This window comes from Marmota marmota, unplaced genomic scaffold (assembly GCF_001458135.2).
Source record: "Marmota marmota marmota unplaced genomic scaffold, marMar, whole genome shotgun sequence".
NCBI classification, from domain to species: domain Eukaryota; kingdom Metazoa; phylum Chordata; class Mammalia; order Rodentia; family Sciuridae; genus Marmota; species Marmota marmota.
The window spans coordinates 7,000,640-7,015,752 of record NW_026000108.1 but is presented as its reverse complement, the minus strand read 5'-3'; positions in this window follow the sequence as shown (position 1 = coordinate 7,015,752).

Sequence of the window (15,113 nt, the reverse complement as noted above, 5' to 3'; positions counted from 1 at the left end):
ACGTTAATGGGAGGACCAGTGCTCTCTCCCCAGGGCAGCAGCCCCTCCTCTCCAGACTCACGTGGCCTCTCCTCTTGACTCCCCTCTCCTCCCCTTTCCCTCCGTGCCCTCAGAGCTTCACATTTCCTTCTCCTTCTAGTCCACGGAGAGGGTTTCCAAGGAGCCTAGACCTAAAAAAAGTGAAACTGTGGTCTCAGAAACTCTGTTTTGATGCCAGAAAGAAATTCTTCAAGTCAAGGAATTGCTGATGGTCTTTCCACTGTTTGAATCAGGGTCAGGAGAAATGCAGAAAGAAGAAAGGTCCATGAAAACAGTTTAGTCATTTATCTTGGAACACATATGAGGATTTATCCCCTCAAAAGTATATGAAGAATCCTTTCCTCTCTTTAAAATTTTGGTTAACTTTGTAATGGATCTAGGTTCTCCCTTTAGAATATTAAAATGAATTGTGGCAGTGGTCATGCAGCAGTGGGAAGCTAGTCATTATAAAATGTTTGAAGTGGAGAAGTGCATATTTTGCGTATTTTTCACAATAAAATAGTGAGTTATTCCTTAATCACACACAATATAAAACAGATGACTAAAATCCTCCAAATCCTATCTCAACCCACCTTTCCAAATATCTCTCCATTTTGCCCTTTGTATTTTCTGATTTTTACTGTGAAATTGTGGTATAAGAAATAACGTCAAAGTTTCAGTGACTAACCATAACTCATCTCTACTTCTTAGTCATAAAAAGTGCCGGTTGGTTCTGGATGACCTGACCCATCTTCTCATCCCAACTCAAAAAGAGGGAGTCTTCTCTGGAATACAGTATTCTCAAGGTGGAGGGCAGGAGGTGAGGAAGCTGGACTTGGGGAACGTACGTCCTCTAAATTCATTGACCAAAGCATGTCCTGGGATGAAGCCCAACAACCTGTTGGCAGAGAAACACACTCCTCCATGGAGGCAGGAAGGGGAAGTGGTTATTTGGTGCAATAATACAACAATAAAATATCTGCAGTCTACACTTTTAATCAAAAATTCTTATTTCACTTCCTCTCCACTGACAAAATATGCAACAGTCTTATCTAAAAATGGTGTCAGGCTCAAGGTCCAGCTCCTGATTGTTTGCACAGTAGATCTGAAGATGGCTTCTCCTATCCAGAGACCCATAGACCAAGGCAACCTACCTAAAACACACTGGATGGAACAGGACAAGATAACACACTTGTTTGTAAGGTGGGGAGGGTAGGATAAGGCAGGACAGAGCAGTGGCCAGGCTGCAGCAATCTTGAAGCTCTCCTGGGCAGCACAGGGGCGGTCCCTGTCTGGTGGCCAGGAAAGACCTTAGATTAGCTGCCACCCCGTCTCTGTCTCTCTGCTGTCATTCCTCAGTCCATTGTTCTTCTAGCCCCAGAGTTCAAACTTTTAGAAATCTCTTTCTTTTCATGATTTTCTTTTTAAAAATCTTAATTGGCAGGTCAAAGTTGTGACATTGGGGATGGAGTTGTGGCTCAGTTGTAGAGCACTTGCCTGGCATGTGTGTGAGTCCCTTACTTGTGTGATACTCAGCACCATATATAAATAAATAAATAAACAAACAGATTGATTGATTGATTAAAAATCCATTGACAGCTAAAAAATAATTTTTAAAAAGTTGTGTACATTGATTGTGTGCCACATGCTGCTTTGAAATATGTGTGCATTGGAGGATGGTGAGTTGAGTAATGGCTAGAGGATTTCCCCCACACCTTTATCATCATTTTGTGATGAGAATACTTAAAACAAAGCTCTTCAGTGATTTCTAAGAACAACCCACATTGTTACTAGCTTGAATCTGCACACTGTGCCATAGATAACTAAGTGGAATGGTGTACAATTGGGTAATATCTGCCCACTGTGTCCCCACGGAGACCCTGGTGACCACCATTCTCCTCTCTACACCTGAGTCCAGCATTTTAAGATTCCACATATGGGGAGATCATGTGGTTAATTCATTTCACTTACCAAAGTCCCTTCCAAGTTCATCCGTGGTGTTGCAAATGATGGACTTTCCTTCTGTACTGAGGCTGAAGAACATTCCATTATAAGTACAAACCACAGTCTCTTTATCCATTCTTCTGTGGTGATACTTGGGTTAGTTCCATAGTCTGGCTCTTAGGAACAATTCTGCAATGAGCACAGGAGAGTAGTCAGCTCTTCCACATATTGATTTAATTTTGTTTCTGTGACTGGAATTGCTAGATCACACAACAGTTCTCTTTAATTTTTTGAGGAACTTCCATCTTATTTTCCTGATGGCTATACTAATTTACATTCCCACTAAGGGAGTGCAAGTTCCCCACGTCCTTGCTAATACTTGTTAATATTTTTCTCTTTTGGATAATAACCATTTTAGTAGGTGTAAAGTTTTGACCACATCTAAGGAGAACACTGGAGATGATGCTCTTCTTGGTCATGCACAGCTTTCTCCCCATTCGTCTTCACCATGGACCTCCTCCAAGATGCCCCTTAATGGTCTGACCTGGAATTGGTGGTGCCTTGGGTGGTTCTTTTCCACACTGGGTGACCAATGGTACATGCACTTTCCAGACCAATAGTATATTCACAAAGTGGCCTGAAAATAGTGTTTAAAACTATTTGAAGACGGGAGAATATGTTTACAACTTTTCTCTGATAGAAAAGCAGATTACAAAATGAAATACTCTGTGATTATAAATAGCTGACTCTGATGTTAGAATTAGGCTGATTTTATTTTCTCATATATGTATGTGATTTTTTTCCATCTTATATATAAAGTTACTTAACTGTTCTGTCAGAAACTATTTTTAAGTAAGTAATTTTAAGGAGTTCTTTCATGAATACTACAGGTGCAGAAGGATCCAGAAGTTGGGCATTGTTTGAAATGCATGTAGTGGTCTGCCTGTAATTCCCTTTTTGTCAAATATGTATGGCTTTAAAACCACTATTTTATGGTGTCCTCCCTAAGTTTTACCTGATCAGTGTATCAGGAATGCTGTTCATTAACCCAACACTAACTTCTGGTGAAAAAGTAATTGGACCATGTCACGTGATTCAAATTGAGGCCACCACTGTCAAGGCAGCACTGAGAGCTGAGGGCCATCCCTCATGGGGGCACGGGATGTACTTTGAGAGCATGATTCCACCTCATTAAACATAAGGCGTGGATTCCCAGGTGGTGAAACTGGCTTCCACACCCTCCAGGACAGCCAGCCAAGCAGCCTGGCAAGTGACACTCAGTACACAACACCCAGACTGGCTTGGCTGGGAGCCACCAGAGCTCCTTTGCAAGGCATGGGAAGCATCTGTCTCCCCACAGCTGAGCCTCCTCTACAAATTTCAGCAGCAGCAGTGGGTGGGCTAGCCCTGTCCTTGTGTGCAAGGCTTTGGTTGGCAATGTTCTGGGAATTCCCAAGGGCCGGGCCATAGCAGTTCTTTACTTCTCTGTGGCTCTTTCAAATCTCTATGTGCAGGTGGTCCTGGTCAGCCCAGGAAAGAGGCCACATGAGTAGGTTCTCTTGCATTCCAGCACTGGCACTGAGGTGCAGCCAACACATCTCACTAAACTGAGCCCCTCAGGAGGGAATGTCTGCCTTCCAGAGTGGGAGGCTGAGGATTCCCACAAAGGGCACCAAGTTATCAAGCTTGAATTCAGAACTGATCAAGATACAAGAAGCAAACAAGCAAACTGTAGGCAAAGAGGAGAACAAAGTGATACAGTCCTTAGTGAAGATCCTCTTGGGGAACAGGACTGACAGCTGGACCCCAGAATCAGCTAGAACCACCCGGCAGTCATAGGCCTTTCTGGAGCAGAGCAGTTCCCCTGAGCAGCGTAGATGTGGCTGTACCTAGAAGAACACACGGGAGTGCATGGTCCCTGAAGAAGCTCATCCCCGGAGAGAACAGGAGAGGGAGGAAGGGTGGAGACCCTCAGGCCACCCCAAGAAGGAACAGGCCCCAAATGCAGGGTTACTCTGGGGAACAGACCAAGTCAGTCTGCAGCAGCCTGCTGATGAGGGGAGAAGGGGCCAGGGAGCTGGGCCTGCCCTTTCTTTTTCCTCTGAACTCACCAGTGAGCTATGTCACTCCTGCTCACCAGGAGAAGAGACAGAGAGGGAGCAGAGAGGAGCCAGAGCATTAGACTCCTGGTGATTCTGGAGTGGGGAAGAAGTGTGCTCAGGCTCCAGTGTGAAGGATGGCCCCATCTCCGTAGTGAAAACTTAGAGAGCTGAGGGTCAGCCAGCCACGAGTCCAGTGCACCCTCGGGACTTCAATCTTCTCGTCTGCTGTTCGTTATCATACATGTGGAGTGTTTCTCTGAAGCCAGGCACTGTATTAAACAGAACTGGAGCAAAAAGATGGAGACAGTCTGGCCCTTCACCAGAGGAGATGGTCACCTGAGTGCTGAGGCTTCTGGAATCCCTTTAACCTTCTGCAATTTTGAGCTTTTCATAGCAGCCCTTGGCATAGCAAAGCAGCTCCAAGTCGAGGAAGACAGGGAAGTAGGTGCTCCTCAAACTGCTGGAGAGAAGCTTTTCAGCTTGTCTGTGAATAGCAGCTTTGCCCTCAAACACAGAACCCCAAATGTGGGTTTGCAGTGGTTGAAGCTATTGACTAAAATTATGAAAACCCAGACCAAGAGAAGGGTCATGGGGGGACAGGGATCAAGAAACAATTAAGGAATAAATATTAATTAAGAACCAATGTTTCTGAGAGGCCCATCGTCTCTGACATGTGGTTTGTTATGTAGCATTCAAGTTGTTGAATGAGTTAATATGATTCATGAAGATACTCATAAAAGTTATTTGTTTATAACATTCCCAGGCCTCTCTCTGATCTCAGGGTCTAAATAAGGTGGCTTATAAGGACAGGTAGAGGGCTGGCAATGTAGCTCCATGGTAGACCTAATGCTGAGCATGCATGAGGCCCTGCTAGATCCCCAGAACCACAAAAACCACAGGAAGAGTCTAAGCGCTCCTCCTAGTTGGAGCTCTTTCCCTTGAAATCTGTGATGAACTGGACTAAATCTCTTTCCCTTCCCTGGACAGGCCACACGCGGTCTGTGCTCTGCATGTCCAAACCTTCTTTGGCCTGGAGCCCTTCCCAAGCCTCCCCTGACTCCACCTTGTTCCAGGGAATTGCTTCCCTTCATACTGTAGGAATGGCCTACAGGTCCCTTGACCCTCCTGGGAATGTCTGAGCTTATGTCCTTCTAGCTGCCTCAACCCTGACTAGACCTCACTGGGCACCTCCTCCCATCCCTGTCACTCACTCTTAAGTCCTGCAGGGATGGCGCCACAGGTGTTCTCCCTATGGCTGCACCTCGGGTGAAAGAATGAATGAATTCATAGAGCAGTGTTTTTGTTTTTTTATCTTCATTTTAATGATTTTGCTCAATCCTTAAAGACAGGCTGGAATTAAGAGGGTACTAAGAAGCACTGTGACCCCCATGTCAGTGAGCAGGCTGAGCACCAGAGAGGATAAGTGTCTGGTCTGGGTTCACCATGGGTTGAGAGATGGGACAAGAACCATGATATTCTCTTTTCAGATTCTCATTTGTGCATGGTACTCATCTTTTGAGAAAGTGAGAGTAAAAATTTATGTTCAATTGTCTCATGATCATCCTGCCAGATGTGAAGATATGAAATCACTAAGATGCAAACCTCCTTTACAACACTTTGCTTTGAATGCAATTACCTCATTTAAAGATGAGTGCAATCCCATTGATTTGGGAGATGGTGGGGGGTGGTGAGGGGGTGAAGAGATGTTAGAAGTTCAAGGACAGCGCCAGCAATTTAGCAATACCATTTTAAACTAAAAAAATAGGAAGGGCTGAGGATGTAGCTCAGTGGTAGTACACCCCTGAGTTCAATCTCCTGTACCACATACAAAAAAAGTAAGAATGCAATTATACATGTATATGGGTGTGCGTGTGCCACATGTATTATATATACTCATAAAACTAAGGATTTTGAGTTTTTCCAGCACATGAAATCCTAAAGCACCTTGAGGAGCTGAGACTTCTTTTGACCCTCGTTCTTCGGAGACATCACACTGTGTTTGACACAGTATAACACATTTGCTAGATTCAGCTTAAAGTGCTTTCTATGGATTTTTAAAAATGTTTACTTGGTGACATGTAGTTAAGATAATTAAAACTTTGAAAATATCACTTGATAATGTAAAAGCTATGCTCATGAACTTTTCATTGCCTTTCTAGAATTAAGCATGAAGCTTGTATTCTACCACGTTCCAGGATATCTTTAGGTGCCTAGATGTATAAGAGAAGAGTAATTTGGAAAGAAAATTGCTCATAGAATATCTGGAATGAGGTTCAACTCACAGATCTGGACTGTCCCAACTAGTTGACCTTGAAAGAATTAACCATTCTTCATGTACCATGAGGGGACCAGCTGAGACAAACTGCCGGATCAGGACTGGGAGGCTCTTGCGTTCTCAGCTGTTTCTCTTGCCATCCGGCCGCAGCCTTCTTCTCCCTGGATTTCCACACTGATGTCTATAAAAGTAGAACCATAGAAGCCAGTGATCTCCCAGCTTGCTGCTACAGAATTCCATCACACCAAATAACACATCTTTAGTTATGTTTATTATTATTATTAACTTGTTTCTTTCTACTGACCTTATATTTTTACATTCTTTTGTGTATTTGTGTATCTCTTCTATCCATTCCCAAGTCCCTAGTTAATGAAGAATTGGGTCTTTTTTTCCATCTTCTAGATCAGGACAGGTATGTGTGAACCTGTGTATGAGCTCTCAGGACATTGTGATTCACTGCACTTCTGAAAAATCTTAAATCCCTGTTTCTGAACTCAGACACATGCAGATGTATCTTATTCAGGCAGCAGGAGTTGTTGTTCATGGCCAAACCTTTCTGTAGCTGTCACCATGATGGCCTGTAGGAAACAGGAGTTGACACAGAGTACAGAATTGAGTAGTTTATTTTCTCATTTTCAGTTAAAGGGGAAAGCACCACTCAGGCACCACACACTGTTTTGAGCTATGGATCTTTTCCTTGCAACAAGTGAGAGAGGGAGATAGAGAGAAATGATCACCAGGAAGTTGACGGCCAGTGAGGAATATTTCCCTATGCACTTTGAGCTTACAGGGATTTCAAGTTGTAATGTCTGATTCTCAGTATGTAAGTTTGGAAACATTTCTCTCATGGGATTAGACTCAAGAAGACCAGCATTTTCTCACAGAACTCGTAGGAGATTGTTGATTGCTGGGCTGTTTACACATGTATTGATGCCTGGATAAGGTAAGGATCCCCATAGGTAGTGCATGTACAGCAGTTAACAAGGTGTAGTCTTTCAGATCAAGAAGTTTATGGGCTCATAAGTGATGGACCACAGAATGCAGACAACTGAACAGAAGTAATAGAAGATGAGAGACCACTAGTCCTGACAACTGAAGGGAGGTAGGCAATACGATGTGCTGCATCCACAATTACCTAGAGAAAAGCACAGAGCGGTCAGGATTCCATGGTTGCTGGAGCTGGGGGCACACATACAATGAATATAATGGGGCTGGAAAGCTTGAAGTTTCTGAAATTCTCCTGAAATATGGAAAACCATTTAAAGACGTTGACACAATCAGGTCTTCATTTTGGAAAGATCTTCCAGTAATAGTCAAGAGGCCAGCAAAGACTGGCAGAAAGAGAAGAGGGAAGGGTTTGGTTGCTACTCTGGGGGCCCAACTGAGCAATGCCTCCAGCAGCAGTGGCAGGGTTGTGGACAGTAAGTATAAGTAGAGTTAATGAGACAAGTGAATATTTCCTTATGTGTAGAGACTGAGAGCTACGTGAGGATCAGAGATGATCCAAGCCTGGGACTGCAACACACAAAAGAATGTTTGTGTCTTTCAGTAAAATAATAGAAAATTTTTAAAAAGGAGGGTGCCATTCCATGGGGCTCTCCCTGCAAAGTTCTGGCGTTTGCAAGCTTGTCCATCAATCATCCATTTCCACATCCATCCATCCATTAATGATTTTCTGAGAACTTTTACATTTGGGAAAATATCAGGGAAATAAAAAGTCCTTGCCTTCAGAGACCTTACATTCTAGTACAGAAGGCATAAAAAGAGAACAAGTAAACGTTAAATGTGGTAGTATTGCCACATTTTAAGTGTCATGAAGAAAGAATAAACATGGCAGTCAATGTGGCGGGCTGGGAGCCACACAGGTGGATCAGTCTCTGAGGGTAGGTGTGGAGCAGAATAGGTGCAGAGCAGCGGGTGGAAGGCAGTTTTCTCTGGAGAACCTAGATAGTCCATCTTTGCCCTCCCACCATGAAGTCCTTCCCTGCTGACCAGAATTCTCCTGTCCCCTGAATGCAGAGCTTCTCTTTGGTGACTGCAATGGACACATAGAATAAAAGACTTATTCACAGGAAATACCTTGGCCACAGTCTTTGGGGGTCACCCTCATGTGTCCTGTCCCCACACACTGAACAACAGCTTCACATGTGTTGAGACATGCATTGGGACAGGACTTGGGTAGGGCTTCATGTCCGGCAGCTCCCCACTTCCTCAGACCTACCCAGGTGGCTGGTTGGGGGCAATGACTCAGACGTTCTGAGCAGCAAGCCTCTGTGATGCAGAGACACCGCTGGCTGAGAAGTATCAAGGAAGCAAGAGAAGGGTCGGAGTCAGGTGTCCTGATGACACAGCCTGAGCTGCTCGGTGGGTAAGACGCAGTAAGTCAGCCTCCTGGGTAACAGATCATGAAGCGCCTCCTTCCAGATGTGTTTCCCACTTGAGCACAGAGCCGGAAAGCCACCCTCCGTCCCAGGCCATCAGCCCAGCACCAGGTGTACCCTGGGCTTCAGCTCCAACAAACCTCCTCTTCCGGAGGTCATCTCTGAGTTGTCAAGTAAAAGTCTCTTTCCTTCCCCTGCAGGCATCATGTCCACATCTGTACAGGTGACTGATCAGGACAGGCCCTGTGAGTTGGCTCAATTCATGAGCCCTGCCTTGCTAAGAGTGTCCCCACTGTCCCCGGGGACTTGCACATCTCTCCCTCCTCTTCTCGGTTAATCTTTGGAGGATATCCATGGCGGAGTCACCTCCTTCCCGTTACAGTGGAGATTCACGTGAGTTTTCTCATCAGAGCACGGGTCACTTCCAAATTCAGGAAGCACCTCTATGTCCACTTTGTGTGCAAGTGTCTACAAGTTACTGTCATTCTGATCAAAAGTCCACAGATACTAAAATTAATGTACATATCTCTCCTGTGCCAGAGCCCTCACAGTGCCCAGAAATCTTTTATTCTTTCTTCTTTTGAGTATACATGTTTAAGCCTTGATCTGGCTCTTTAAGTTAAAAAAAAAAATCAGCTTTTATACTATTTTGTTTTTTTTTTCCCCTGACTGAAAAAACTCTGTATTTAAAGATCAAGCCTCACTCTCCGTTCTGCAGAACAAACACGGTGACTTTTGTGTTTGTGTTGGCTTTGGAGTGTGGGCCTCTCTTTCATCTCCCGATGAAGCTCGAGTTTTATGTCCTCACTTCACTGGGTGAAGTGAGAGAATCTTACAGAGGGTCCCTGTGGGGACCTGGAGGAGGCCAGGCTGCACAGAGGGACTCAGAACTCAGTGTGTTTAAAAGGGGAAGGACAGGAGGGCAAGGTCACAGTATTTTTGTCCTGGCTTGTGTGCGTGTTGGACAGAATGTTAAGCTGAGCCTTATCTGATTAACCCACTCAGTAGCCCTGGGAGCTGAGAGTTCAGACCTGTCACTTTGCCCCGCAGTCAGTCAACGAGGCTGATCAAGAGGAGGGAAGATGTCTGCAGACACCTGGAAGACATGTGGAGTGGGCTTTGCAGCTGACATCTCTTAGGCAGAACCTCGATTCTCTCTTCTTTCTGCCATGCCTCAGTGACCAGCTCTGGGATGATCAGCTTCAAGGTGCTGCAGACTGATGGCACCTCTTTCAGGCCCAACCTACCCATGTCCCCTCCAGCCCAGGCATCTCTGTGATGGCAAGGTAGCACACCTATGCAGCCAGGCCAGGGCGACTGGGCTCAGCTTGGGTACAGGGGGTGGGACTGGTGCACAAGTGGTCTCTCCCCTTCCTTCCCCAGCTGCAGGTTCCCAGGATTCGTGCCATGTGTCTTCTTGGATTTCAGGGTGAGGTCGTACACCAGTCACTGTGGCAGCAGCCACCACTCCATGGGTTTTAGTCAGCTTTTTCACTGCAGTGTTTTAAAAGATCTGACAAGAACAATTACAGAGGAGGAAAAGTTTATTTAAGGGCTCACAGTTTCAGAGGTCTCAGTCCATAGACAGCTGGCTCCATTCCTCCTCTTCCAGAGTTGAGATAAGCCTGAATATCATGGCGGAAGAGTATAGTGGAGGGAAGCAGCTCACATGATAATCAGAAAGCAGAGGGAGACTCCACGGGCCAGATGCAACATATGTGCCCCAAAGCCAATGCCCACCTCCTCCAGCCACACCCTACCACCTTCAGTTACCACTCAGTTAATCCCCATCGGGGAATTAATATGGGTTAAGAGTCTCATATCCCAATCATTTCTCCTCTAAACATTCTTTCATTGTCTCACCTGCGAGCTTTGGAGGCTCACCTCACATCCAAACCAGAACAGGACCTTTGCACTGTTGACCCACTCTCCTTCCCCACTGTACGCCCTGTTTGCTGGACCACCTGCTTCAATGAAGCACTCACCTCAAGTTTTGTCTCAGGCTCAGCTTTGTAGGAAGCCCAGGCTGAATCAGAATTCAAACCCAAGCTCAGAATCCATGTTCATTAACCTTTCTATTGATTTTCAAGCTTGTCTGCCCTTTTGAATCCCTGGAGATAGTTAAATAAAATATATTCCTAGACTTGCCCCCCTGATCTTATCGTATACATCTTCAGAAGAGGTAAAATGTACGCTTTCTTTGTTTTGTTTTCCTGGGTTATTCTTTGTTTGTTTGTTTGTTTCCTATAGAATCTAGACGCAACTCTTCAAGGGCCAAAGCTCCTCATTCAGACTTTCACTGGGTTCAAAGTCCAAGTCTAGGTCGTCGCTGTCTCTCTGCTGTGCTTCCAATGCCTACTGAACTCTGGGATCATAGCAGACAAATGACAAAAGTGCCTTGCTCCTCCCCACCCCTGTGAAAAATGTTGTCCACATGAACTATAAACGACATCTTTGGAAAAGAATCCAGGAACGTATTTCCTTAAAGAAGAGCTTATTTAGAAAAGCCAGAGATAATACCATTTAAAATCTTGGCTCCTCTAAGTCACTTACCAGGTTGCTAATCACCACCTGAGGCTTGATGATCTCCCTAAAGCTGGGACCCATTAAAAGAGACCCAAGAAAGGATAGGACATTGTGTTTTAGATGCCCGGTTGGGTGGCAGAAAAGCACAGTGGGTTTCAAAGAGCATGGGGGGAAGTAAACACTTGCACTTGAGCTTTTAGTCCATTCTAAACTTCTCTGAGCTTTGGTTTTATCAGTTGTCAAACAAGGGTAGAGACATTTCATCAGTTAGAGTCAGAATGACATGAGGTAACATTCAAATATCCATGATAAACTGTCACCTGATCTACACGCACAAGGATTATTCCAAGGAACTGAGAGTCTGTGAACCAGGTAGCTCATCTATCCAGCCTAGCACCTCTGCTTCTTCTGAAAACTATGAATAGTGAAAGGGATGTTTTTCTAGCATCCTGTCACTTAATCTGGGACAGAAGCAGCTATTGTTTTTCCACTGACTTCTTTTGCCAACTTTAAAATTTGAAATCTGCTATATTTTCCCATCTGATTATTATACTATTTTTTAGAGTAAATGATTAGAAATCTGTACCTGGAACTCATTTTGATCATCCTCTGATGGTCACCTTCAGAAACACGTTTAAAAATGGTTACCTGTATGTTTTTCTTGAAATATTGAAAGCAGCATCCTCTTGAAAATGAAAATCATTTACTTAACCTTGACTGTGCAGTGGTTAATATGTTATGGAATGGTAGGTCTATAGACAAGTTATATATTTTCCATAGAAAAAAGAAAACTGTTCATTGGTCACTTAAAGTAGGCATTAAAACTTTAAGTCAATATTCAAATTGTTGTTCTTCCTTCCTTTAAGATACAAATGCTAATCTAATAGCATTATGACTCAGAAAAAAATGCTGTGAATTTCTTGGTCCATAAGAACATAAAATTTAAACAAGGGAGTCTGATTCAATATAATTCAATAAGTATTTACTGAACAACTCACTTGCAGTGTTTTGGGACATCATAGCTGCAAGAGTAACTGCTATAACCTTACACGAATGTAATATTTTAAAATCTTTTTGTTGCCTGCAAACACATCACCTAATTTAACTCCAACAACTTCCTGGAGAGTTGAACAGATGAGATGTGATGTACATTGTGGACATAGAAGAACTGATGTTAGTTAGGTAGGGGGATTCAAATTGATGGATTAAGTATGTAACTCAAACCCAGTACTTAGTTTCAAAAGTTGAATTGCTCAACAAACCTACAACATGATTATTTTAACTACTTCTGTTTTGTTGAAGAACAAATTGAGTCTCAGGGGAGATTAAAGGGTTCACCCGAGGTCACACAATTGGACAACCCCCCAGGATGCCCGACTCCAAATGCAGTTGACCTTTGAAGCCAATGGGAGCCATTGAAGTAAGGAATGGGAAATTACCAACTCATCCAAATGCCACTGGAAACTGAGTTGCTTTAGAAACAAGGCACTGTGACTGCTGCATGGACCCCAGTCCTTCCACCACCTTGGAGGTGTGAATCCAGTCCTCTCACTGTGTTCTTTGGCATATTAAAGCCTCACTCATTTACATCATGAAATCTGGCAGACGATCATTCAATATCAATTCCATCCTTTCTCTAAACAGCACAGAGTCATTTTTAAAATATTTAAAATATTCTATAAGTCATTGAGTCAGAGGGAGATGTCATCCCTTGCAGAACAATTTGCCTCTGCCTACTCTGTGAGGACAGAGAGGGGACTTCAATCAAAAGACCAGTGTTAGGTGTCCACAGACGAGCCACTTACCTCTTCGAGCTCCAGCTTCCTCTGGAGTATCGTGAAGTTATAGGACACCACGCTGACTCCTCTGGGGAATCACTTTGCCTCTCACAGGTCAGGTTCCCATATCTGCAAAAAAATGGAGGTAGGGACAGTGACTAAACCAGACCAACATAAACTGGAAAGAGTGCTCACAGAGAAAGTCAGGGAAATGGCAGAAGAAGATGAGGGCTCTCACAAGTTCATCTCGCTCACTTAGTAACTGAACCAGCTATTCTCATCCACATGCAGCCATCTGGGGCAAGTGCGGCATCCAGGGCTGAGACTGCGGGTGTGTTTCAGGAACTGGGAGAGCTCTGAACAGCGAGACCTGGCAAGGCTCCATCCTGCTAATGTGCTGTGTTGGTTTCCTGGAGCCTCCATAAGGAAGTGGGTCAGGCTGGGTGGTGCAGAGAGCAGCCATTTACATCCTCTGGGCTGGGAGTCTGAGAGCAGGGTGTGGGCAGGGCTTGCTCCTTCTGAGGCCTTCCTTGACATACACATGGCTGTGCCCTGTGTCCTCACATCGCCTCCCCTCTGTGAGTATCTGCATTCTAATCACCTCTTTTTATAAGGATACCAGACGTAGTGGGTTAGGTCCAAACCTAATGAACTTTTTAAACATTAATCACCTCTTTAAAGACTCTGTCTCTAAACACAGTCACATCTGAGATACTGGGATTTAGGATAACTTGAGTTTTCGGAGGCCCAGGACAATCTGTCACCTCAGGTGATTAACTTGCTGAGTCTCCTCTCCTCATCTATTAAAATGGCACTAATGATGCTTACATTAAAGTTGCATCATCAAGATTAGCAATAACATATTTAAAGAAATTAAATACAATGGATACCATAAAATTGAGTTCTTTCTGTTACTCAGGAGAGACAAGCTGATGGATGATGCCCAGGCTCAGTGGCTTACCATATTACAGATAGTTTTCCAGGTCAGATGCCTCTCCTTCTAATACTGACTCTGAAATCCAGCCTCCTTCCATGACTGGAAATAACCCTATCTTCAGGTGGTAGCCTCCAGAGATGCCCTGGAAGTGGATTCTAGCTCTGGGATGCACCAGAGCATCCTCACCAAGGCTGGCCTTCCCCTAGCCCAAACAGGTGACGTGACTTACCTTGGGACAAGGGGTCCCAAAAAGGAATCAGGGTGGAAGTCTTCTTCCAGTGACCATCTCATACTAGGGAAGTGGAGGACAGACATTTGATGGCAGGTAGCCCTGTGCATCAGTTAGGGCGCTCAGGAGGGCAGGCAGAGGCACACTCAAACTGGGGATGAGGGCAGTGAAATAACAGCTCACAGAGCAATGGACGCTTCTGGGGCAAGCACAAGCACACAGGGAGCAGGGAGCAGGGAGCTGGGGGAGGGAGTGAACCCAGGACCTTGACGGAGGGACAGCCCTGTGCATAGGGTCCTCCTGCAAGCATGGTAAGTGTGCCCTGGTCAAGACACTCAGCCACAGTGACTGCAAGGCATTAAAGCTGAGAAGAAAATACCAACTCAGTCCTCAGTCCCGTCCAGCCTCCTGCTGACTGCTATTGTCCGGGCCTCTGAAGAGCCAGAGGGCAAGAGGCATTTATGAGGCTCATGGGGGTGGCCTCAGGGTCCTGGGCAGATGGACAGGCTAGAGAGCAGACAGAGGGACAAATCTGAGAAATAGAGCATAGTATAAGAGATAGGCTTGAGGTCTTGGAAGGTCTCCTGGGGCGACTCCATTACTATTTTGGACTCCCTACTCTTTCCTTTCCAGAAGGGACAGGAGACAGGCAGGTGAGTAGAAGCGCTAGAAGGCATGGCTGCCTGCCATGGAACCAGCACAGATTTGTGTTGACCACCGGAGAGGAGGCCTGCAGTAAGGGGCCCCCGAGTGCAAACCCATTCTTCAGCCTTACCACAAGGCAGGTGCCATCACCCCCCTTCAAAGGGCTCTACTTCCTGGCTCCCTCTTCCTCAGCCTTTCCACCCCCAGCAGCTTCTCGCATCAACAGCAGGCCCCAAGCACTCATGACCCTCAACCCCTTAGGAGGTCCAGGAAGACAA